This window comes from Cnephaeus nilssonii (assembly GCF_951640355.1).
Source record: "Cnephaeus nilssonii genome assembly, chromosome: 7".
NCBI classification, from domain to species: Eukaryota; Metazoa; Chordata; class Mammalia; order Chiroptera; family Vespertilionidae; genus Cnephaeus; species Cnephaeus nilssonii.
In genome coordinates this window covers 72,802,530-72,827,949 of record NC_137078.1, presented here as the reverse complement: position 1 = coordinate 72,827,949, position 25,420 = coordinate 72,802,530, and the positions used below count along the sequence as shown (strand labels likewise).

Below are 25,420 nucleotides of genomic sequence, written 5' to 3'. Positions count from 1 at the left end.
TTTCTCAAAAGTTTAGATCACAGATTCTGCATAACTACCAGCCTGGGAAGAGAAAGCAGAAGGTCAACAGGCCAATTGTGTGCCTTATAAACACCACACTCTCTTTTAACCCTTTGTACTCACTTGCTTTTTTCTCGATTCCTTTATTCTAATGCTAACCGTGTCGAGTCACACTCAACATCCAAGTGCAAAAGGTTAAACCCAAAACAGTGGGGGTTAAGTCAGCTTCAAGGAAGCAAAGAAGCTCATTTGAGGAGTGGGAGGCAGAATAATAGGAAAGACATTTTTACATCACTGATTATTAATCAGTGTCACTATGGCAAAAATAACACTCGGGAGTCAGGCAGAGCTGGATTCAAATTCTGATTCCTCTACTTATTAATTAACTAGGGGCCCAGTGCATGAATTCGTGCATCTTGAAAGGAACTGTGGGCTGCGAGGTGGGCACAGGGGCAGGTCTTGGCCAATCCCCCATACCCCTGCCCGGCCCCTCCCACCACGGCCCCCAGTCCCGTCTGCCAGCAGCCCTGCTCCTGCCGCCGCCGCTCCCACGCGCTGATGGCAGAGCAATTGGGGCCAACACCAGCAGCAGATGCAAGCAGGGCTGATGCCTGCCATGATTTGAACATGCCCCCTGGTGGTCAGCGCACATCATAGCAACTGGTTGTTCAGCTGTTTGGTTGTTCCACCGTTCGGTCTATTAGCATATTAGGGTTTTATATATATAGATTGTATGACGTTGGACCAACCTTGAGCCTCCGTTTCCTAATGTAATATTTGGATACCCCCATCTATATCACAGAGCCAGGGTAGGAATTAAATGAGCTAATAAGATATGTAAAGTATACAGTACTAAATAAGCACTGAAAAAAACAGAAAGTGCTGAAGTCATCCAATCCAAATTCCTTGTTTTACACAGGACTTAAGGTCCTAAAGCTACTATGAGGGAATGCCTCTCTTTCATCTCCAGCATACTCTGCAACCCTGCAGAAAGCAACTCCTGAGCCATAAAGGGCAGTGTGGGAGGACTACCAGCTGCTACTAAAAATCTTCCCCAGTTTTTATGTCAGAAATTCATGCCTTTCACTATCAATTCTGGCCTAGGTATGCCTAGTGTTCCAAAAGCCTACCCTTTGACTCTGCTTTTGATGTACCAGATTAAACCAAGCATTTATGTTGATATTTTGTGAAGGTCTTTGACATAGTTTTTATTAGTTCTTGGCAGTTCTCAAAAAACAAACAACACACACTTCAACCCCTATTTCTCAACAATAGTCACATTAGTAGAATTCAAGTCACTAGTGGGAAGAGAACTCACATTATCCTAGAATTCCCACTTGGCAGGCTGATCTATTTGCTTACTATAGCTTTACCTTCTCTAGCCTGGACAAAAAGCCTCCTGGGATCTCTAGGATTCCAACTTACAGTCTTCCCTGGTCCTGGATCTCGGCAGCCCTTTATACCAGTTAAGTACACTGTCTTGCCCTAAAAAAACCAGATCACTCTGAGACAAAACCAATGTCTCTGGTTAAATGATTCAAGCTTTAATGCTCTCAAAGAAGGCAGGGTGGGAACTGATGCTCTTGGTCAGAAATTTGATTTTGAATCCTAGCTACCTATACTTACTAGCTGTATGATCTTGGCCAAGATACTTAACCATCTCTGAGCTCACTTCTTCACGTGTAGAGAGGAAAAAAGAACACCAACTCACAAAAGTGTTGAGACTTAGATAAGTTAAAGCACTCAGCATTAATACCTGGTATGTTATAGGTGCTCAATTAATATCTAATTATATATTTGACTATAGCACTTATCACATATTATAATTACTTTTTACCATTTCTCTTTTACCAGAGAAGGGCTTTCTGAAGGCAACGACTGTGTCTTATTTATATTCACATACATCCCCAGTGCTCAGAACAGATATATAAATCAAACCCAGCCTTAACCATAGTGTCAATGAAATAACAGGGAGTGGGGAGTGATGAGGAATTCAGAAAACTGGAGAGTGCATGTCCCATCTAAAGGGGCAACTACTACTCAGCTCCAACTGACAAGGGCCATGGAACAATGCTGGTCCACTGCAGTAAGAGTTTCAGACAGAATAAAAGAAGCAAAAGCCAGAGATCCTGGACACAAAAAGTAGATGCTAAAACAGCTCTTGAGCTGGCATCCTGAGGAATGACTGAAAGACCAAAGTTATGACAGAAGTTGGTCTCAACCACCATGCTAATTCCTGCCAAAACCAGGATCTTGCTCAGTACTCCAGGTTATCTGATCTTGGAGGTTATACTGTTATCAGAGCAGAAGCAAAAATAGCAGCGAAGAAACTGGGCTCTTCAGTGGCCTGAACATTTTATTGATGGTATCCTTGACTAACCCCCTTGAGACTTAATAAGTAAACCTGGGGGTCCCAGGAAATATCAAAGAGAATCTCTAGAGAAAATGAACTTTTCATATATTGGGATGAGGACACAAAGCCATATTCACTTGAATGTTAAATATGTGTATGCATTATTATATGCTAATGAGACAGATGTATATAGCTGTTTTGCACTGATGTTGTTATAGGTTAGGAGGATGAGGTATTTTTTTACAAACACCTTTAACCTTTTGCACTCGGATGTCGAGTGTAACTCGACACGGTTAGCATTAGAATAAAGGAATCGAGAAAAAAGCAAGCGAGTGCAAAGGGTTAATCCAACCACCCAGAATCAAGCATTGCTAGTATTTTAGGTTATATACTTCTAGAGATTTTTTTCTTATGCAAATAAGATATGAGGCAAACCTGCAATATTAGAAAATACTATACAAATTATTTTGTAACCTTTTTTCACTTAAAAAATTAATGTGAATAACTTGCCATATCAAATATAGATCTTCATCATTTGTAATTAAAACTAGAGGCCTGATGCACGAAGATTCGTGCAAGAATGGGCCTTCCTTCCCCTGGCTGCCGGCAGCGCCTTCTCACTGGCTGGAGCCGCCTTTCCGCTCCGGCCCGGAGCTGCCTTCCCACCTTCCCACGCTGCCCAGAATGGCTGGGGTATTGCGGAACGCCTGCATCGTCGCCATAGCAACGACACAAGTGTCCAGCCCCACCCCCAGCCGCTTGGCACCTGTGTATGCAAATTAACCCATCATCTTTGTTGGGTTGATTTGCATACTCACTCCTGATTGGCTGGTGGGCGTCACGATGGTACGGTCAATTAGCATGTTACTTTTTTATTAGGTAGATGTATTCCACTGAAGGATGTGTCATAATTTTTAACCAGTTCCATATTAATAATTGCAATATTTTCCATTTTAAAATATTGTCAATAGCATCACAGAGAACATCCATTATTCCCATTACTTGTACCACTACCTTCATTATCTCTTTCAGAACCATTACAACTTAGGCTCAAATTTTTTAAAAATTATAGGCAAGCCAAAGAAAATTGAGGACTGTCAGATTGGAACTTCTGACCCCTATTTTTCACCTTGCTTGATCCTAAACAACTATTTGCTATTTCCCCAATCAAATCCACCTTCAAGGTTTAAAAAAAAGTGTCGACACATTTTCATAAGAATCAGACAAAAGTCTGAAGACAATCCTCAAACATTTTGAAAAATGACATCATTAGAATAAGGAACCAACCTAACGATGGTGCTCAGTAAATGTTTGCTCTATAAATGAATGAATAAACTAATAAATGAGACCTTAAGTGGATTACAAATTAGGAATTATTTGCTTTTAGAAAAATAAATTATAGTCTCCAAAGCATAAATTAAGACCAGTGGATGGAAAATTATTCTAGAGGGACCTATTTCAGCCCTCAAAAACTATCCAAATATGGCACAAGCTGCCTCAGAAGCTATGGATAAGGTTGTTAGCATAGGCTGTTGGAACACTTGACAGAAATATGTAAAGACAAGATGAAAAAGAGCAGCCATGTGGAGAAGCAAGAAAAAAATAAGCCCAGTCTTTGCAATTAGACAGATCTGGATTCTATCCTTCCTCACCTCCTTTTAGCTGAGTAACCTTGGGCTAGTTACTTAACCTCACAAAGGCCAATTTTCTAAACCGTAAAACATCTTGCAAGGTTGTGAGGATTAGGATACTTTCATTCATTCAATAAATCCTATCTAATAAAAGGGTAATATGCAAATTAACCATCACTCCATCACAAAGATGGCAGCACCCATAGCCACAAGATGGCGGCACCCAGTCCTCTCAGCCCCGCCGGAGTCCCCCAGTCCCGGGGCGGGGGGGGGGGGGGGGGGCGGCTGCTTTGAGCAGGCAGCATGAGTGGCCTGGCAGAATGCCTGCTTTGTCACCATGACGACGAGGCAAGTGTTCCACACCCGGCCGCAGATGGGCCTCTGGGCCGCGGAGAGCCTCTGGGCAGCGGGCGCGGAGCAGCCAGGCCCCGCAGAGAGCTACTGGCGCACAGATTCATGCGCAGGGCTACTAGTACTTATATATGTAGGCATTGTGCTAAGATCTATGGATCCTAAACAAGAGGTAACACTGATTCTCAAAGAGATTAAAGTCTATTATAACTGGAAAATTAAAATAGATAATTATAGCGCCACTTGTTAAGAGTTACAATAGGGTCAAATGCACAGTACATATAGGACCTAATCTAGGACCTAACTCAATTTCAGGATGGTCAAAGAATGCTTCTTGGGAGATTTAAAATCTAAGGATAGGAACCTACTGAGATAGATAAGCAAACTGCATGTACACAGGCCTGGAGCTGACAGAGCATTATATTCCTGAAAGGGTTATAGTTTAGTATGACAGCAGCCCAGGGGCAAGAGGCTAGAAATTAGAAAAGTAATCAGAGATGGACAAAGCTAAGATCCTGAGGATAACGGTGAGCCACTGAAGAGTTTTAAGCACAATTAGAATTACCCTTTTAAAAGATCATTTTGGGTACAGTGTGGAGAAAAGGACAAGGTGGGAGGATGGCAGCATTATATAGACAGATAGGGAAAACAGGACACTGCAATTATCTAGTTACTGGGGAAATGTAGTAGTGGAGATGTTAAAAAGTAGGAGAAAGGAAAATATTAAGATAAAAAAATTAACCCTTTGCACTCGCTTGCTTTTTTCTTGATTCCTGCTACCGATGCTAACTGTGTCAAGTCACATTCGACATCCAAGTGCAAAAGGTTAAAATTCATGGTTAATAAAAGCATATAGAATAACAACACTGTGTCTAATAAACAGCAAGTACTCCTAAAACTGGCAGCTGCTACTATTATTATTGTTACTAGAGGCCCGGTGCATGAAATTCGTGCACTGGAGGGGGGCGGGGCGTCCTTATGAGTGCACTGACCACCAGGGGGCAGCTCCTGTGTTGAGCGTCTGCCCCCTGGTGGTCAGTGCGCGTCATAGCAACCAGCTGATTTGCATGTTAGCCTTTTATTATATAGGACTAGAGGACCAGTAAACGAAATTCATGCACGATGAGGGGCGGTCCCTCAGCCTGGCCTGCACTCTCTTCAATCCAGGACCCCTCAGGAGATGTCCGACTGCCGGTTTAGGCCCAATACCACAGTCAAGACATCCCTCTCGCAATCTGGGACTACTGGCTCCTAACCGCTCGCCTACCTGCCTGATCGCCCCTAACAACTCTGCATGCCTGTCTGATGGCCCCTAACCACTCTGCCTGCTGGCCTGATCACCCCTAACCGCCTCTGCTTGCCAGCCTGATCGCCCCTAACTGCCTTTGCCTGCCAGCCTGATTGCCCCCGACCGCCCCCCCTGACAGTCTGATCGCCCCCAACTGCTCTCCCCTGCAGGCCTGATCTCCCCTAACAGTCTCTGCCTCGGCCCTGCCACCATGGCTTTGTCTGGAAGGTCTCTGGAAGTTCTCCCGGTCTAATTACCACATTACTCTTTTATTAGTATAGATAGGATTGGCAATTGGATTAGATAACCTTTGGAATTACATTAATCCCTAACTCTGTGTTAAACATTTTTTTTATTATTATTATTTCAGAGAGGAAGGGAGAGGGGAGACACAGAAACATCAATAATAAGAGAGAATCAACCGGCTGCCTCCTACACGCCCCCTACTGGGGATCAAACCTGCAACTCGGGCATGTGCCCTTGACCGACCAGGGACCCTTCAGTCTGCAGGCCAACACTCTATCCACTGAGCCAAACCAGCTAGGGCAGTCTGTGTTACCTTAGAGACATATCTTATATGTTCACAGAAAAGTCCTTTCCCACTACTGGTCAAGCTATCCTATAAAAAAGGATTCCTTTTTTTTTTAATTCACAAACTCACTACGCCAGAACTGCTTAACTGGGCTCCACTACACACACCAGTCATAACATAAAATGCTTATTAGGTGTTCTCAACAAACAGGATTCTATGGCCAAATAAGTTTGAGAAATACTACATAATGTATCCTTTCTTCTTTTGAAGGATCATAAGGCTCATGAGTACAAATACTCTGAATACTAATTCTGCAGTAAAGAAATGCATATCACTTTGGCCATTATTTTGTCAAGAATCCTTTTTTCATCCCCAGAGGATACTTATTCACATTGTATAAGAACTAATAATGTTCAATTAAACAGCCTGGAAAATGCTGCTCTAAGCCAACTTACAAATTGTAGTGGAATGAAAAGAAGACTAAAGGTGACTCTATTCTCACCCCCTTCCAGGAGGGTTAGTTTAACACGCATAATGGCATTTACCTTTTTTATTTAATCCTACTGAAAATGGCATTAAATATCATCATAAATAGCAATCTCCTGCCTCCCAAATTATTGCTAACCAAGTATGCTTTGCTTCTTTAAAAGCCCCTAACTTTGTCATCTGATAATGAGCAAATTCTAAACTACTTACCTTCCCGTTACAGTATTAATTTTTAAGATAGTTAAAAAGGACAAAGATGTTCAACTGTGCAAATAGTTTGTACGTTTTTTTCTCTTAAATGAACAGATAGTACCCCTGGTGAGGGGATGTGTTTTCTTAATTCTGGGTAAAAAAATCTCACTTCAGCCCTAACTGGTTTGGCTTAGTGGATAGAGCATCAGCCTGTGGACTAAAGGGTCCCAGGTTCGATTCCGGTCAAGGGCATGTACCTTGGTTGCGGGCACATCCCCAGTAGGGGGTGTGCAGGAGGCAGCTGATCGATGCTTCTCTCTCATGGATGTTTCTAACTCTCTATCCCTCTTCCCTTCCTCTCTGTAAAAAAATCAATAAAATATATATTTTTTAAAAATCTCACTTCATATTGATCACTGGATAATTTGCAGCTCCTCAGGACAGGGTTAACAGTAATTAGAAATTGTGAAAACTTTCAGTAACTCTAATAGATTTTAACCAATGAAATTATACAAAATATTCTATATTCCAATGTAGGTCCTATGAGTCCAAGAAGCATTTACTGAATAAGCATTGCTTAAGATCACTATTTATAGATCATATCCGTGAGTGTATTTAGAATAATTCTTGAGCCTTATTTATAATGACATACTGTTGATTTTAAAGAGTATTTATTTATATGATACCTTATATACCTTGGACATACAGATTTGAACCTTTAATTTAAAGCTATTCTACTGGAAACATTCAAATGCAAAGATTAGACTAGTCCCTCTCTCTAAACTGAAGTTTATCCACTAGAAAGCTTTCCTGTATAAAAGAAAAAACACTGGATTTAGAAGTAACCTGTCGGCAAACAAAAAAAGAACTTCAACCAAAATGGAAAATACAACTCGAATACTGACAATGAGTACAGGTGGTGCCTCACTGCTATCAGGTACATCACTACTAAAACATGGGAGATATGTGGGAAGGGTACAAATATTGCAACCTAGCAAAAATTTCTGCAGGCAGAGAGATTTTTTTCCTGAACCATTCCACAATGTTGTCTTCCTGCTTACATCAACGAAAATGTTACCCAGGTAACTATAAAACAAACTTACAGTCCTAACTTCAACCACAATTTCTACATTTGAAAAAACTTTTAATGAAATTTTCTTTCTGGACAGAAGGATAAAACTGGTTGTTCTGATTTTAATAATGATTGCTATTTGCAAATATGGAAGATTTCATCTCATCAGAATCATTACTACTTGGCAACTGGGGATTAACAGAGGTGATCAAGAGACAATTTAACCCTAAAACAAACTCCTAAACCACAACAGCACAACTAAATTAGGTTATTTCTTTCATGTGAAGTGATTGCTCCCCGCCATGTAGAAATCTTATTGCACAAAACAGAATAGATAATTACTAAGGACTCCTCCATCAAGGGAAGCTATTGAACAGATTTTATGCTATTCTAAAAAGAAAGGTCCACTGAGTGACAGTCACCTATTATATTCTATTGTATTCATTTCTCAGAATTACTCTGTAAGATAGCTATTATTACCACTACCTTCCACAGTAAGAAACTAAAGCTCAGACAGGTTAAGAATCTGACCACCAGCTAACACAGAGGGTAAATGATTGCAGAAACAGAATTCTTTCCCAGGTCTGACTTTAACACCAGCAACTACACTGCCCCCTTCAAAAGGCACTTTCTGGCCAAAAAATGTTAAATGCATTTCCTTCTATAATTAATCTACTTGCATTATTATGTTAGTTACTTTGAGCCTCTGTGGGAAAACACTAAAATGACCTTGTAGCCTTTCTAACTAGTCACAGTGCACGCATGAAAAACTGAATAAACAAAATGAAAAGAGAGACTGTAAGGCATCAGATAACTCAGTTTGCTTTGAGCACAAGAAATAGAATGGAAAAGAACAACTTGCTAGCTAAGGAATGTTCTTCCTAGGTTGTATGCCTGAGGCTGGAATGAACCTCAAGAAGGTCACTTGTTAACCTAATACTGTCTTCTGCCATTCTTCCTTCTGTAAATGAGGCAAACTTGTCAAAACACAAAAGGTGCCTTAGAGTTATCTCTGCCATCAAGTCAATGTTTCCACAGGAAAAGCGATGCTCTCCAGCAGAATGAGCACTGGTTTGGGAATCGTGTACTGACCTAGACTTGGCTCTGCCCTTGTCAAGGTCATCACAGTATTTAGGGCCTCACTAGAAAGGACAATCCTGAAAGAATTAAAGGTCACTTCCTGACGTAAGATGCAAGGATTTTTCTTTTCTCACAATATCTTATATTGTGAGAAAACAACATAGAACACAGTGTTTAAGAGTAAGGGCTCTACAAGTTGTATAAGAATTAGGAGTGCAGATCTATGTTTGAATCTGGGCTCTGCCACTTACAGGCTATGTGTCCTTGAGCAAATTACTTAACTCCTCCGTTTCCGCACATGTAAAAATGAGGGTGGTAATTGTGTCTACTTCATACTGTGTTAGGATGATATATATGTTTCTATTCCTATAAGCACTCAATAAAAAGGTAGTAACTATATTATTCCTGAGTATCTTTAGTGGCTCAGTACTTCTGAACTAAAAGATGAGATGTGAATTTCAAAATTGTCTCAAAAAAACACTAGAATGCCCCTAATGCTTCCATTTCTCTGTAAGGGGGATTAAAAAAACCTCGTATCTTTTCTAGTACAGTGAATCCGTTTTGACCAAATGGAAAATGTGTAAGTCTACTTGAAATGTTCCTGCCTCTGCATTTCTCCGCTCCATGGTTACTACGATTTACCTAAGTCTCAGAACTCACCCAGAAAGCCAAGTTTATGGCCTATCAAGTTAGAATAGGGCTTCTGAAGCAGAATGTTGGAGGCAGTTAAAATTGCTTAGAAAATGGAGATAAACCTAAAGGATGGGTGGGACTTAATTGGTAAAAAGGGATAGAGAGGATGTAAATGTTATGGCATAGATGTGGAACCAAGGCAGATGATCTCTGATGAGAAGAGGAGTGACTTCTGTTTGGATGACAGAGTTCATTTATAAAAGACCAGAGGCCCTGTGCACTAATTTGTGCATGGGTGGGGTCCAGCCAGCTGGGGGGAGGGGACATAGGAGGTTGGCTGGCTGGCCCCGCCCCCCTAGTCAAACTCCAGGTTAAGGGGACAATTTGCATATTAGCCTTTTATTATATAGGATAATGGGGAACACTTCCGGGAAATGGGTTATCTTCTGGCCTCAGAGTATTCCTTATCAGAGCCTACGGCCCCTGGGCCCCTTCACTCTGTACTTGGTGAACTATCATCAGACCCTTCTATACAATGGGTATGGCATGCCTGGCTGACTCACGTGGGAGAGTCCTTGTATGCCATGGTATTATGCAAGTCTAAAGGCATCACGAATGGTTGGTCTCAACTACTCTGGTTCTTGCAGACTTTCCTCTTTGGGATAGCCTTCCTTTCCATATTGATTGCTTACAGATCAAAATGCCAAAACAAACTTCAAGATATCCGAACTTTTCTCTATACTTTGACATCCAACTTCATTTTATCGGGGGATGGTGTGTTTACTCCACCTTTCTGTTTTCTGAAAAGTTACGGCCCTCTAGTTATTCATTATTTCATATTCTCTGGTTGGGCTTGAGTAGTTAATAGGAAAAGGTTTTAGCTTTCCAATTCTGCAGACTAACCTACTTGACAGAGCACTTCCAGCTACCTTCTCGAAGGCCTTGGCTGTGTTGGTGCTCTCTCCCTATCATCTGGTTTAAGCCATGTATTAAATTTGCTTGTTGGTATACTTGTGCTCCCACCTTCTGTCTAAAACACCTATCCATACTACCTCCATCTTAGCTGATTAGGGGTTGCTCTTTTGGTAAGGTAAAATATTTTAGAGTTAATCAATGGAAATCCAACTCAGGTTTTTTAAAAGCATGGTCCTCTCCAAGGGAAATTATGACAATAGTATTAATGATGCCAGGAACAATACAGTGCATTATGGAATGAAATGGATTAATGACTAAAATGCTGTAAACTGTCTCTCCAAAAAAAAAAAAAGAAAGAAAATGTGTAAGTATAAGTGAGATATTAGAATTATTTGTGATAAGAATTAAATAACATGAACAGTCTGTAAAGTATAAAGCATTAATATGGTTTTTTCTTAGAAGACAAAGCTGATGTTCCCAAGTTTTTGATATAAACTCTGACCTCAGACTTCCTGGGAGTTAAAGATTTCTAGGGTGGTCAATTCGAAATGATAAAAAGACCCAGCAAGTGGCTATGTGTGTAAGGAGCTAATGTGGGATGCAAGTGGTCACTAGTGTTAAAGAACAGGTAGTCAAGAAATACTTGCTAAATAAAATATATATGTGCATATGCATGTTATTATAGCCTGTCCAGACTTACTAAAAAGAAACTAAGTTATAGATGACATAATTCTTATTTGGTTAACTTAATGACTGAGCCAAATGAAGCTAAGATGAGCAATAGACAAAATGCATGGCAAGCCCTAATGCCCCTCTTACTTTGACTCTTCTCTTCTACACTGCAGTGTAATTGCAAATAAAAGGGAGGAGACTCACCTAATCACATCAAGAAACAAAGCAATTAAAACTTCCCCCTGGAAACCTGAATTATTTAAAAAATTTCATGCAATATTGGAATTGCAAATATTGTATCAGTTTTAATTTCATACATCATTCAGGATAAGTATATACTAGAATCAGTTTGGAAAAGGCACTAGGCTTTTGGATAGGTCCCAAGTGTTTGGAGACAAACTTCCTAAAGAACTGGTGATGTTTGAAAAAGCTCCCTACTGAGCTTTTTACACTAAACACTTCGTAGTTTCTCACTGCTTGGCATTAATCACTTCCATAAATAGACTATGTCAGCAATATCTGAAGCCTGGTTCTAAGTATGCAGATTCTTAAACTTTCTGTACATATGTTTTAACCATGATTTCCCTGGGTTCAGGAAAATTTCAGCAATTTACTTTGTAAATCTTTCCCTTTACATTAGAAACCAAGGGGTAAGATTTAAATGCCTAGTTGAAGAACCTATATTCAAATGGTTACCATTCTGTGGTCTGAATCTTTGAAATAGTACTACAAATTCTTATTAAATTCTCCCATTCAATACACTTCTAACACCCAGAAATCAAAGAAAGATAATAAAACTATCTGGGAGTTTGACTAGTTAGGTTTATGGTGACAGCATGATATAACAGATAAAACTATAGGTGTAGGCATCAGGCAACTTGGATTTGAATCCCAGTTCAATCACTAAGTAACACTGGACAAGCTACTTAACCTCTCTCTGATATTCAACTTTCTCATCTGCATTATGGAAATGATAATGCCCTACCTAACAGGAATGTTGTATTAAATATGCCCCAAAATGTCAATTCCCTCCTTTACCACTGGAAAATACTATTTAACTCAAAAACTTAGTTGCATTCACATAAAACTGACCAAAGCTGAAAATCTCAAAAATTTCTTGAAATTGAGATGAAAACAGAAGTGTAACACCTATCTAAGGCTAGAAAGAACCACCTAATATAGACAAAGGAAAAACACAGAGGTTTAAATAAATGTGTCTCCATGACCCCCAACCCTTGGAAGACACAAATGTAAAACAAGCCAAGTCATTACCACTTAATGGAAAAGGAATGCACCCCCAACAAGATGACTCTTAACTCTCAATTACAACAAAAGCTTTTTGAAACATAAACCAGAAAATGCTGACAAGTCCTGTTACTTAAGACAAGATGCCCAGCCAGCGCAGCTCAGAAGTTGAGCATCCATCTATGAACCAGGAGGTCACGGGTTCGATTCCCAGCCAGGACACATACCTAGGTTGCGGCTCAATCCCCAGTAGGGGGCGTGCAGGAGGCAGCTGATCAATGATTCTCATCATTGATGTTTCTACCCCTCTCTCCCTCTCCCTTCCTCTCTGAAATTAATAAATAAATAAATATATATATATATATATATATATATATATATATATATTAAAGACAAGATGCAAGAAGCTATGCACTAGTTTATTTTCATTCTAGGCTGCTTATTTTTCAAATAATTTTTTAAAAATGGATTTGAAGGCCTGGCCAGTGTGGCTCAATGGTTGAGTGTGGACCTATGAACAGGAGGTCATGGTTTGATTCCTCTCAGGACACATGCCTGGGTTGCTGGCATGATCCCCAATAGAAGACGTGCAGGAGGCAGCTGATCAATGATTCTATCACTGATGTTTCTCTCTCTCCCTCTTCCTTCCTCTCTGAAATCATAAAAATACATTTTTTAGAAATGGACATGAGGATGGGTGTATTTTAGGCACGTATAAAAGGAAATTAATGAGCCAACGTCCAGAATCTCTGTGAAGAGAATCTCTGTCAAGCTCTCTTCCACTAAAGAGGAACCTAACACTATCCATTCAACAAATTGCCAAGTATCTCATATTTACTATAAAGTGTAGCTTTGGAAACTCAGCCCTGACCTGTATCCTTCCTAGAACAGGAAAACTTCACAGAGAAAAATCTCAAAATTAGCTGCATGGTCATGAGCCCCAATAACCATTAATTGCTCTTTTACTAATCCCAAGTGCGAAAACGTTCCCAAAATGCTTCATTCAGGATAACTATATCCTAAATGAGTTTCGAGAAGGCACTAGGCTTCTCCCTCCTATACATCTATCGCTACTTAATGCCTTCCCTTGTAGGCTTGCCATTCGGTTATGAAGACTGGCAAACCTATTCAATAGGATCTCTCCCTCAGGCTGAGTCTCTTTACTCACATCACATCCCAGGTCTGGTAACTTTGGACTCCAGGGCTCCATCTAAACCTCAGTGTTTCTCAAAGCTGGCACTGTCTAGCAAAATCCCTGATCTGCTCCTATCTTCCTGAGAGATCCCTAGGGCCCTGGTGCTTTTTCCTCCTATACCATGCTCTCAGAACTGGCATCCATGTACATTAAGATCACTTCCAAACTGTGTTAAACTGCAAGTTTGGCACCCCTGGATTTGGAAGATCCTCTTCGCCTGTAACTAGGGTTTCGGTGTTTCCAAGCCCGGCACCCTTGGGCCTAGGCCTCCCACTCCCGGCCACGCACAGGCTACTCCAAAATACCTGCCAGACCATCCTCCTCTTTTCCCCCTTAAGGCCTTTAGGCTCGCCCCAACCTCCACCCCACGCCTGCGCCGTAGGGGATCATCACCCTGCAGCCCGAGCCCGGGACGCGAGCATCCCTGCAGCCTCCGATTCCTTCATCACCCCCAGGCCGGAGCCAGCACGACCAATAAGGTGCCAGGTCCGCGGCCTCCCCGCCACCAACCAATCACGAGCGAGCCCCCCCGCCGTCGCCTTCCGCCAATGGGAGAAAGCCCGCGGGCCGGACCGACGAGGCGCACGGACCTCACGAGCGCGGCGGCGGCGATAGCAGCGAGCCCGGAGAAAACACAACATGGCGGCGGCAGGCCGGACCGAACTACAGCAGCGGCCGCGCGAGGGAAGTGAGGTCTCCGCCTAAGGCGGGAAGCGCTGCCCCTCCCCCCGCCGTCGCCGTCTCCGCTCACCTCTCACCCCCCGTTCCACACAGCTCCCGCACACTTACACACCTCTGCTCAAGAGAGCAGGGAAGAGCCGGAGCCGCCCCCGCGCTCCAGCGGAATAGGGCAATTCAGAGGCCTGGGCACCGCGGAGGGGAGGGGAAGCGTGCGTCACGGAGAGCAGAGCGCGCGCGAAACGGGGGTACAAACAAGATGGCGGCCACGCCGTCCGCACCGTCCCCCGGCCTTCCCCTCCCTCTTCCTTGGCGCCTCGACTCTCAGTAACTTCTAATGCGCAGAAGCTGAGTTGCTTGAAGTCTCGCGAGAATTGGGAAGGGGCGACGACTTGAAGCGGAAAAAGATCTGAGAGCCTTCTGACTCCGCCCTTTTTAGTGGATGGGGGCGTTGCCTGGTGACCTCTGTAGGGCGTTTTAAACTTGTGGCTCTCTGGTGTGATACGCACACTTTTGAGTTTTAAGGACTAAATTGTGTGTGCATGATTTTTGGGGGGAGGAAAGAGTTGGGGGACGAAGGACGATTTAGGGATGCCAGATTAAGTGCGCTGTTGAAGAAGACTGGTACCAGTCCCGCGAAAGGGAATTTAACACCAAAACTGTAAAATGATGTAATCTAGAATAAAGAACAGCATTTCCCATGAATCAGCTTGTAGCCTTACAAACGACATAGACAGTGTTTTTTATCTTCTCCCAAGGAGTGAAGATATTCTTCCATGTATTTTTAGAGTGGAAGGAAGGGGGGAGGACATCGATATGAGAGACGAGAGTCCTGCAGGTGCCCCTGATCTGGGTGGGGATGGAACCTGCAACGCAGGTATGTGCCCTTGACAGGGAATGGAACCATGGAACCCGTGCGCAGGTTGAGGCTCTAACCACTGAACCACGTGGCCAGGTCCATACTTTATCTCAAATCTCCACAACTACTTAGTCCTAGGACATTAGTATTATTTTTACTTTACAAATGATTAAGCTCAAAGGGCTAAGTAACTTGATCAGGTAACACAGCTAATAGGGGTCAAAACTCAATTTTAAGAGCTTCAAAACCTGTAGATAAATTCATCAAATAGGTATTGAATGGAATTATCTATAGTGAGATTATTAGTACATTAGGTAGCAAGCACAGCAAGAAATGAGATTGCTTCTGCTAGTGGTTACTTTGAATTTTACAAATGACCTTGGAACCTTTCTGAGACTTGCGTTGTATGGGTCCTCAACAATAACATCAGCAGACTCATTATTTCCTCCCTTTGAATTCATGACCCTGGTGATAACATAATTGTGAATAGTGGAATAAACCTTTGACTTGAATTCAGGAAAATTGTTTTCAAAATCCAATCTTAATAAATCTAACTTTAGGCACTCAAATATTTGATGAATGAATGAATGAAACCTAACTAGCTGTAAAGATCTGACTTCATTGAGTCTCAATTTCATCAGCTGTAAAATTGTCTAATTCTGCCCAGCCAGTGTGGCTCAGAGGTTGAGCATTGACCTATGAGCCACGAGGTCATGGTTTGATTCTGGAGTCGGGGCACAGGTCCAGGTTTCAGGCTCCATCTCCAGTGGGGGGTGTGCAGAAGGCAGCCAATCAAAGATTCTGTCTCATCATTGATGTTTCTATCTCCCTCTCCCTTGCTCTCTGAAATCAGTAAAAAAAAAAAAAAAAAGGTATTTTTTAAAATGATCTAATTCATACCTTCTGGGAGTGTTGGGGAGATTGAATGAAATAGTAAGGGAGAGTGCTTTGTAAATTGCAAATGTGTTATAAAGAAGTTAATAGCAAAAAAAATAAAAGGAGTGATGATACTTTCAGACATGAGAAATCACATAAAAAATTAAAAATGGATATTCAAAATTAGTATATTTAGATAGTAGAGAGGTAAACTTAGCTAATGGGGGAGAGTTATGTAAGTCCACAAATATTTACTGAGCATTTATTGCATATACTATGTTTGCAAAAGATGTCAAAATGTGTAGAAAGCAACACAAATTAGTATTATTATTGCTATAATTAAATATCAACAGTACATAGGGGCCACAGTCAATTTCCCTCCAAGAGCCTAGGAATCAGGTTGCACTCAGAATTAAAATAATAAAAATTTACACAATAGAGGAAAGTAGCCAAGGGTGGTTCTAAACATATTTAACAACAGGTAGTGCTCCAGCACGATATAGCAGATTTGAAGTCCTGGAACTACTCTTCTGTGTTAGGTGTAAACCCCTCAGTTGCTAGTGTGTGAATAGCAGGTCCCAAGGGATCCCAGGTGACAGGAGTTGTCAGGAGGCTTGGGATAGCAGCTATTTACCAGCTAGTGTGAAGTTATTTCAATATTTTAATACTTTGTTATAATATTGACTGATATACACAGAGAATATTAGTCCTTGCTGTACCTTATTATCAATATTCTTTGCCCCTTTCTTTCTTAAACACTCCTTATCAGGGCTGTGCCTAGGAGATTAGACTTCTCACCCTAAAGTCATCAAGCTTAGCCTTGTTTTAATCAATGAACTGTGAGTATAAATGACATGAGCCACCTTTGAGTAGAAATGATTGGACCATCTCGTGATTCTGCCTTTTTTTTTTCTTTTTTCTTTTTCTGTCATGAGAGCAGCATATCCCAAATAGAGGTACTTCAGCTTTGGTCCCAGAATGATGTGCATAGTCACAGCTGACACACATGACATGTAATGTACTGGTAAGAAATAAACCTTTGTTGTAAGCCATTGAGATTGTTTTAGTTGTTTGTTACTGCAGCATAACTTAGCTAACTTTAACTGACTAATACAGCCCTAAATTAGCTATCTATGGGGGTAAGCCAACAGCATATCTACAAACGTGATAAAAAACAACCAAAAAAAAAAAAACAACCAGCCCAGCTGGTGTGGCTTAGTGGTTGAGTGTCGATCCATGCACCAAGAAGTTACTTGTTCTATTGCCAGTCAGGGCACATGCCCTGGTTTCAGGCTTAATTCCCTGTGGGGGTATACAGGAGGCAGCCAGTCAATGTTTCTATCTCTCCCTCTCCCTTCCTCTCTCTATAAAAGTCAATAAAAAAACATCTTTAAAAAGAAAAACCTCTGCCTGAACCGGTTTGGCTCAGTGGATAGAGCGTCGGCCTGCAGACTGAAGGGTCCCAGGTTCAATTTTGGTCAAGGGCATGTACCTTGGTTTCGGGTACATCCCCAGTGGGGAGTGTGCAGGAGGCAGCTGATCGATGTTTCTCTCTCATCAATGTTTCTGACTGTCTGTCCCTCTCCCCTCCTCTCTGTAAAAAAAAAATCAATTAAAAGAATATATATATATAAAGAAAAACCTCTGATACAGGTCATATAGGAGGAATCAAGAAGGCACATGTGATTGTAATTTAATAAAAGAAACTGTAATCAATCTTGTCAAACAGTCGTTCTGTATCCTATTCCGAGAGCCTGTGAACCAAAGGGCTTAATTAGCCATGACAGCCCAAAACAAGGCAATCACAGAGGCAAGCACTAGCATTTCCCCTCGAAGCCCTGTCTCCAGCAAGCAAACCTGAGCACTCAGATTTCCTTGTCCATGTCATCCCTGTAGTGCAGCAGTCACCAACCCGTGGTCCATGGACCACCGGTGGTCCGTGAGGTCCGAAAGGTTGGCAACCGCTGCAGTGGGTGAAAGTATTTCAGACCGCCTCAGCTAAGATATGCTTCAACATGCTTTCCTGGTGTGATTCTAAGCTCACGCAGCAAATGTCTTGCCTATAGGGACAGAATTTAGTGATCCGCCACCTAGATGATTCCAGTTCTTTTGATAACTGCATTATTTTCATATAAATTAGCCTATTGGATTCTGTGTGTGTTTTTTAAATATATTTTATTGATTTTTTACAGAGAGGAAGGGAGAGGGATAGAGAGTTAGAAACATCGATTGAGAGAGAAACATCGATCAGCTGCCTCCTGCATACCCCCTACTGGGGATGTGCCCGCAACCAAGGTACATGCCCTTGAACAGAATGGAACCTGGGACCCTTCAGTCCACAGGCCGACGCTCTATCCACTGAGCCAAACTGGTCAGGGCTGGATGCTGTTTTACATAACTATCAGAGTAGCCAAAAGATGAAAACATACATATCTGTGAATTTAGTGAACTTAGAGATGGTTCCACTCTGAGTCACCACTTCTGAGTTGGCAAGGCTGAAGACCAGTTCTGGGATGAGGTAAATTCCTTAAGGTTATAGTACTATAGAGGGACCTATCAAGAGGGCCAGCTGAGTAACCTTAAGCTGTACCCCTCTTTCTCATGTGTTTTCTTGGATCTAAGATAAAAGCAGTAAGTGGTGAAGAAACATGATTCACATGCTGTAGGAGTTCAAAAAGGGGAAGAGAGTACTTCCACTTAGTATGAAATAGGGGAGGAGTTGAGGAAAGATTTTCAAGGATGACACTTGAACTGGTTCTTGAAAAATTAGTAGAGTTAGGGGAAGAGCATGCCATGTGTAGAGCAAATATGGAAGTCAGGGATCAACTGAGGAAAGAGAGTAAGAGGAAAAGAAGAATCATCTGGAAAGATATATTAAAGTCAGGTTAAGGCTCTTGGGTTTTATTTTTCCGCTACAGAGAGGTAATGGTGGAACTTTTTTGGTTTGGTTTTGTTTTATCGTTTTAACATTTTAAGTGTACAATTCAGTGGCATTAAGTACACTCACATTGTTGTGCAACCATCTCCACCATCCATCTCCAGAATTTTTTATTGTCTCCAACTGAAACTCTGTACCATAAAACAATAACTCTCTGTCCTCCCCTCCCTCAGCTCTTGGTAACCACTATTCTATTTTCTGTCTCTATGAATTTGATTCTAGGTATCTCACAGAATCATGCAATATTTGTCTTTTTGTGTCTGGCTTATTTCACTTAGCATAATGTGTTCAAGATTCATCCATGTCATAGCATATACCAAAATTTCATTTCTTTTTATGGGTGAATATAGTATTCCATTGGGTGTCTATAGTATATTTGGTTTATCTATTCATCTATGGATGGACATGGATGTTTTCATCTTTTAGCGACTCTGAATAATACTGCTCTGAATATTGGTGTACAAATACTTGTTTGAGAACCTGCTTTCAATTCTTTTGTGTGGTGAAATTGTGCCCAGAAGTGAAATTGCTGGATCATATGGTAATTCTATATTGAACTTTTCTATGATTTTATACAACAGTATAGTAAGAAATCACTATACTATTTCCACAGCAGCTACACCATTTTACGTTACCAATGATAGTTTTTACAAAGACGGGTGACATGGTCAAAACTGTGTTTACAGACAATCTTGCAGAGAAAGTAGGATGGAATAGGGTTGCCGAATAAGCAATTGGAGACTTCCACAATAGTTCAGGCAAATTGGAATGAAGGCCTGAACACATCAGTAGCAATGAGGATGGAAGGAAGAGGATACAAATGCAGAAGTGGTGACTATTGATTGGCTATTGTGAGGATGGGGATCAAGAGGTGTTTAATATGACTGGCAGGTTTCACACCTGGGAGGATGATAGTTCCAGCTGAATACTTCTGGGCTTCTCCAGATCATAGAGAAGACATGAGTTCAGATTTGGATGTGTAGAGTTTGAATTTTAAGAGGGACATTGTAAGCTATGGGATGAACATTGGTTGTCTTGCCTGCTCAACACCCTTGCTCTTTCAACTGATAATGGCATTGTATTTTTCTTTTCTTTTTTTATATTGTAGAATCATCCTTCGTCTCTCTACGTAGTACTAGTCCACAAGGGCATGCAGCCGTGAATGTACTTCCCATGTCTCTAACTGGGGGAAGTGTAATCTACCAACAGACCAGCTGCTGAGTTCTGAAATCCATGCTAAGCTTTGAAATCCATCACCCTTCACTCCTAAGCCTCACTTCCCACAGGCTGCTCCTGGCCTATGACTGAGCACAGCATGGGTTTTAGAACAAGCTTTTTCCTGGGATAAATTATACTCTTTTGATGGATGACTTTGTCTCAAGGACTCCTCAAAGGCCTCGTCAAACTTTCCTTAGAGCTGCACTGCAGTCTAAGATTCTTCCACCTAGAACTCCCTCCTTCTCTCTCTCCTTCACTTAGGGTCAGATTGGCATTACCATCTGATGGTTCTCTCTGAGTCTCCCCCAGCTCCCGCCCACTTTTCTCTCATAAGTGATTTCCATAATAAATTTCTTACATTCAACCCTGTCTTGGAGTCTGATTTCCTGAGGATCTGAACTGACATGAGGGGAAAGAGGATGGGACACCTCCTATCATAATAGCTTTTCCATACCGCCCCAGCCACAGGGGTAGGCATACAACCCGATCTGACCCATAACAACAATCACCACACCTTGGCCCTATGCCTCCTCAGAGTCTCCCAGTGTCATTTGGCTCCCAGACCATAAGCTACTTGGTCCACCTCAACCACAGACATGGCCGACCAATTCGGTGTGAGGCCTCACTGCCCTGCTGCCCAAGGCCAACTAGTTGCAAACATGCCTGAGCATGAAGGAATCACAGGGGAAGGCAGAGCTCACAAGAAGCGAGGGATACAGAGTCTTGACATCCTTTGAGCTCCTGGAGCCAACTCTCTCCAATATGTGTAACTTTGTCATTTTTTAATCTTCTGAAAACCAGTTTTTCCCATCAAAACAAAAACATGGTCTTATGGATCCTAGGTCACCTCCATTCAATAGATCAGCCAGGTAATTAGATTTCTAGGCTCAGTTTTGAATTTCTGGGAAAAAGCTGCTGCTTGGGCTAGATTTGGCCAAGTGTTTGCTCCTGAACCAATCAACACTTTTGTGGAGTGGGACATAAAGTCATGTATAAACATGGTGGTATCCACTGTAACCTTGTGAATAAAGGTGTGTAATAGTGGTGCAGGATAGAGTAACACTTCCCAGAAAAGTGGAACTAGAGAGCTGGGCAAACCAGACAATGGCAGCCTGCTCCCTTAGAATAAATGAGGGCAAAGAGAATAAAGAGAAGAGCTCAGAAGACAGACACTATCCAACCAAATGCTATTCCACACTTTATCTAAACCAATGCTATTTGATAGAAATTTCTGCAATGATGGAAATGTTTTATATCTGTGCTGTTCAATATAGTAGCCACCAGCTACATACGACTATTTAGCACTTGAAGACAGTACAACTGAGAAACTGAATTTTTTTCCTTTTTTTAGAAACTGAATTTTCATTTTTTAATTTTAATAGCTATGTGTAGTTAATGACTACATAATGGACAGCACAGATCTAGACTGTTGGTCTAAACCTTGGGAAGGCAGCATGGAGTAATAGCTATAGCATGTCTTTGGAGTCAGCCTTATCTGGGTTCAAGTCCCAACTCTACTGCCTAATAGTATAGATTAAACAGGTTACTTAATCCCTCTGAGATAAAGAGGTGAAATATGCAAAGAACAGTAAAGGACATGTGACACCAAAAAGAGAGGAAGAGACAAAATATCTGCAAAGGGACAGAGTACTTTTGATTTGGCAATTAGGAGACTCTGAATTAAGACAGAGAAGTGTTTAAAAGTGTGACTAGCAATTACCTCTTTTAGACATATGCTAAGTTTTTTTTCCTCTGGAGGAGCATCCTAGGCAGCGAGAGATAAGGAATATAAACATTTTCTCTTAGTCCTGGTGGCCACATGGGGAATTGAAAATTCAAAGGCATGTCCTGAAGGTAGGGCTCCAAGTTTGAGCCAGAAAATCAAACACTGTCAGTTGTGGGGTCTGGAGCCAAAGACCAAGGAAGCCACAAGGAAAAAGCATCCCACATACATATCCTTATTACATAGCACTTACTTTGTGACTAGATTGTAAGTTCTTCAAGGTTCAGGGCCTTGTTCATCTTGGGTTGCGGGCTTGATCCCTAGTAGGGGTGTGTGGTATTCCCAGCGTCTAGGAAGTTCCTGGCACCGTAATAAGTGTTTAATTAACATCTGCAGAATGAATGGATGCAAGTAAGCCAGTTCACTCTCTGACTCATGGTATTCACTTATAAATGTTAATTAGGTAATCAGAGGGAGAAAATTCTGCAGTGAGAAGGTGCCAGGGAATCCTTCTTGGCTTGGAAACTGTAAGGTCCTTAACATACTGCCTGGCACAGAGGAATTGCTCAATAAGTGGTCACCATGCTAATTATTATTAGTGGGGGAATAAAATTTTGTACAAGGATGGGGAAGGCCTTGATAGTAAGAGCTAACTGTGTTGAACTTATTTAATCCTTAAGCCAACTTGATGAAATAGACTTTATTACACTAATTTTACAGATGAGAAAACTTAAAGAAATGTGTTTTATCTAAAGTTAACCAGCCCCCCCCCCTCAAAAAAAAAAGTAAATAATAAAAGTTAACCAGCTCAGAAATGGCAAGCCAGTATTGAACTTACCTGACACTAAAGTCCAGTTTCCAGCAACAAAGATTTAGGGTCCAGGATTCTCAAAAGGGGAGTTTAAGAAGGAAAATAGTTCTAGGATCAAAATTCACTTCTGATTTCTATCCAGTCACACAAATCTCAATGCCTCCTTCTCCCTTCCTCGCCCACTACTTGCCTTCTTGCCAAGATCCTCATCTGTTCAACTGAGCTCAACTTGGGGTCACCCTTCTACTTCCTGTCTCATTCAACCATGACTACTCTGGTTTGGCCCAAGGACCTGCGAGTTGAAATGGGGTCAAAGAAAGCTTTGTGTTTTTTGGTTTGTTTTTGTTTTTAAGAAGAGAGACTCTAGAGCAATTTTGTAAACTAAGTATTTCAGTAGACAAGCAGAATTTGACAATGCAGAAAAGAGAGAATATCTGTAGATGTAAGTTCTTTGGGTCCTCAGCACAGGTTGGGCAGAGTTTGGCCTTGGGTAGGAGCTGGGACACTGACTTTCCTTCAGAACAAAGGAAGATAGAGAATATGCTTTGTTCAGAGCAGGAAAATTAGTAAAGGTTAGGATGCTTAAAATCAAGAGTTAAGTTTTATGGCAACCGATGATGGCATGGTGTATATATAGGACAGTGTTTTTCAAATTACAAGTCATAACCCATTAGTAGATTATTAAATTAGAACTTTTCAACCAGCTCTATTTTAAAAAGAGTAGAATAGAGTTGAAAATTTGAATTAATTGCATATAGCAAGGGTAAATACTATGAAAACTATTGTGAAACTTTTGTTTCAGTTATATATACAGCTATGTGTGTACTGGTCACACTGTACAATTTATTTTTTATTGAGGGCACAGTAAAAAAAAATATTTAAAAGCCACTGGCCTAGGATGTGACCATGGGAAAAGTGGCTGATTCCTAGAACTTTCTCTTCCAGAGTTTTATTATTATTATTATTATTATTATCATTATTATTATTATATTTTTATTTATTTCAGAGAGGAAGGGAGAGGGAGAGATAGAAACAAATGATGAGAGAGAATCATTGATCGGTTGCTTCCTGCACACACCCCTACTAGGGATCAAGCCCGCAACCCAGGCATGTGCCCTGACCAGAATCGAACCATGACCTCCTGATTCATAGGTCAGTGCTCAACCACTGAGCCATGCCAGCTGGGCTCTTCCAGAGTTTTCCATGATGCTTGTAAATTGGTCTTGCTTTGTGACAGATAATGGGCACCCTAAAGGGTATGAGCCTGATTAACTATGCCAGAGCTTCCTAAGCAGTGGCTGTAGCATGCAGGTTCCATATGTGCCCCAAATTAATCTCCTAGTTCAGGGCTACTCTTTCTTCCCGGTTTCTGCTCCCCTACTGCCTTAAGATGATTGCCATCAAATGCCAGGGGCTGCATACTTCCTCATTCGTGGTTAGTGAGGAAGAGAGTCTATGTGTCAGTCTTCTCAGCAAAAATCCTGAAATTCACTCTGATTGGGCTGGCTGAGTCCATATGACCCTGAACCTATTGTTCTGGCCAGTGAGATTAACAGACTCAGCCCTGCTCTACCCTGATGGAGTTGCTTCCTAGAAACACATGGAGCCTGAAAGGAACTCAGGGGCTGTTGGAAAGGGCGAAGTGGAAAAATAAGGTTTATCAACTAGTGTTCAATGCATATGGCTTTTAAAGTGCCAAAACTAGCCCTAGCCGGTTTGGCTCAGTGGGTAGAGCGTAGGCATGTGGACTGAAGAGTCCTGGGTTCAATTCCTGTCAAGGGCATATGCCTGGGTTGTGGGCTCGATCCCCAGTAGGGGACATGCAGGAGGCAGCTGATCAATGATTCTCTCTCATCATTGATATTTCTATCTCTCTCTCCTTTTCCCTTCATCTCTGAAATATATAGAAATATATATTTTTTTAAATGCCAAAACTAGTTGAAAGTTCTAATAGCATTTATGCTGGTCATTTGTCTGTTTGTTCTAGCCTTTCCAGGCTCTGCGTTGTACTGGAGTTCTGGGTCCTGAAAACTACATTTCCCAGACTCTGGTTGCCAGCTGACTTCCTGTCAATAGATTCAGCCAATGGGAAGTACAGGTGGGAAACTGGCTGGAGATGGGATGGTGGGAGGAGAGGCGAAGCCATTGTTCTCTCTGCATCCACTTGAGACTCTGGCAGCAGCTGGTAGTTATGGTCTCAGAGACCGTCAGTGTTTCTGGCAGGGGTGGGCTACGGCACCGGCTGCAGCAGTGTCAGTGGTACTGGAGGGGCAGCAATAGGTAGCTGTTGGCTCCAGTGAGCTCTGTCAGTTCTGTCAGCAGCAGCATTTCAAAAACATTGCTCCAGTATTGTCAGCAGCAAGTGTACTTCAGGGTCTAGTAACACCCTTCCAGTTGACCGTCCAGGCCTAGGGCTGATAGAAGCTTCCTTCAGCTACTAATCTCTAGTTTGCCCACCTTACCATTTTGCACCTTCAAGCTGACATGTTTCTAACCAGTTCTCTGAAATAAATTCCCTCTGTTTGAAATTCCAAGCACATTTTCTGTTTTCTAGTCTTCACCCCGACTGACACAGTGTTGCCCTGACCATTGAATAGGCTGACTGCCATGACTAATTTCCTAGGTATGCTGTTTGCAGTTGTTGGGCTGGGTGATGCCACAAGAGAAGCATG

General features: G+C 41.7%; 1 protein-coding gene across 7 annotated transcripts in view; it reads right to left on the bottom strand.

Annotated features, from left to right (window-relative positions):
- NFYC (nuclear transcription factor Y subunit gamma) overlaps positions 1-22,920 on the bottom strand; it is a 75,869-nt gene extending 52,949 nt beyond the window's left edge. Inside the window, exons 1-2 of one of the 7 annotated variants that reach the window (XM_079777044.1) lie at positions 22,776-22,920; positions 22,191-22,297 (exon numbers count right to left, since the gene is read on the bottom strand). The gene's annotated coding sequence lies outside the window, so the exon portion shown is untranslated. Of the gene's footprint in view, positions 1-14,235; positions 14,323-14,396; positions 14,809-22,190; positions 22,328-22,775 lie in introns of those variants that run through there. The other 6 variants (XM_079777045.1, XM_079777048.1, XM_079777049.1 and 3 more) reach the window with 6 other exon arrangements.
- Between the last annotated feature and the right edge of the window lie 2,500 nt (positions 22,921-25,420).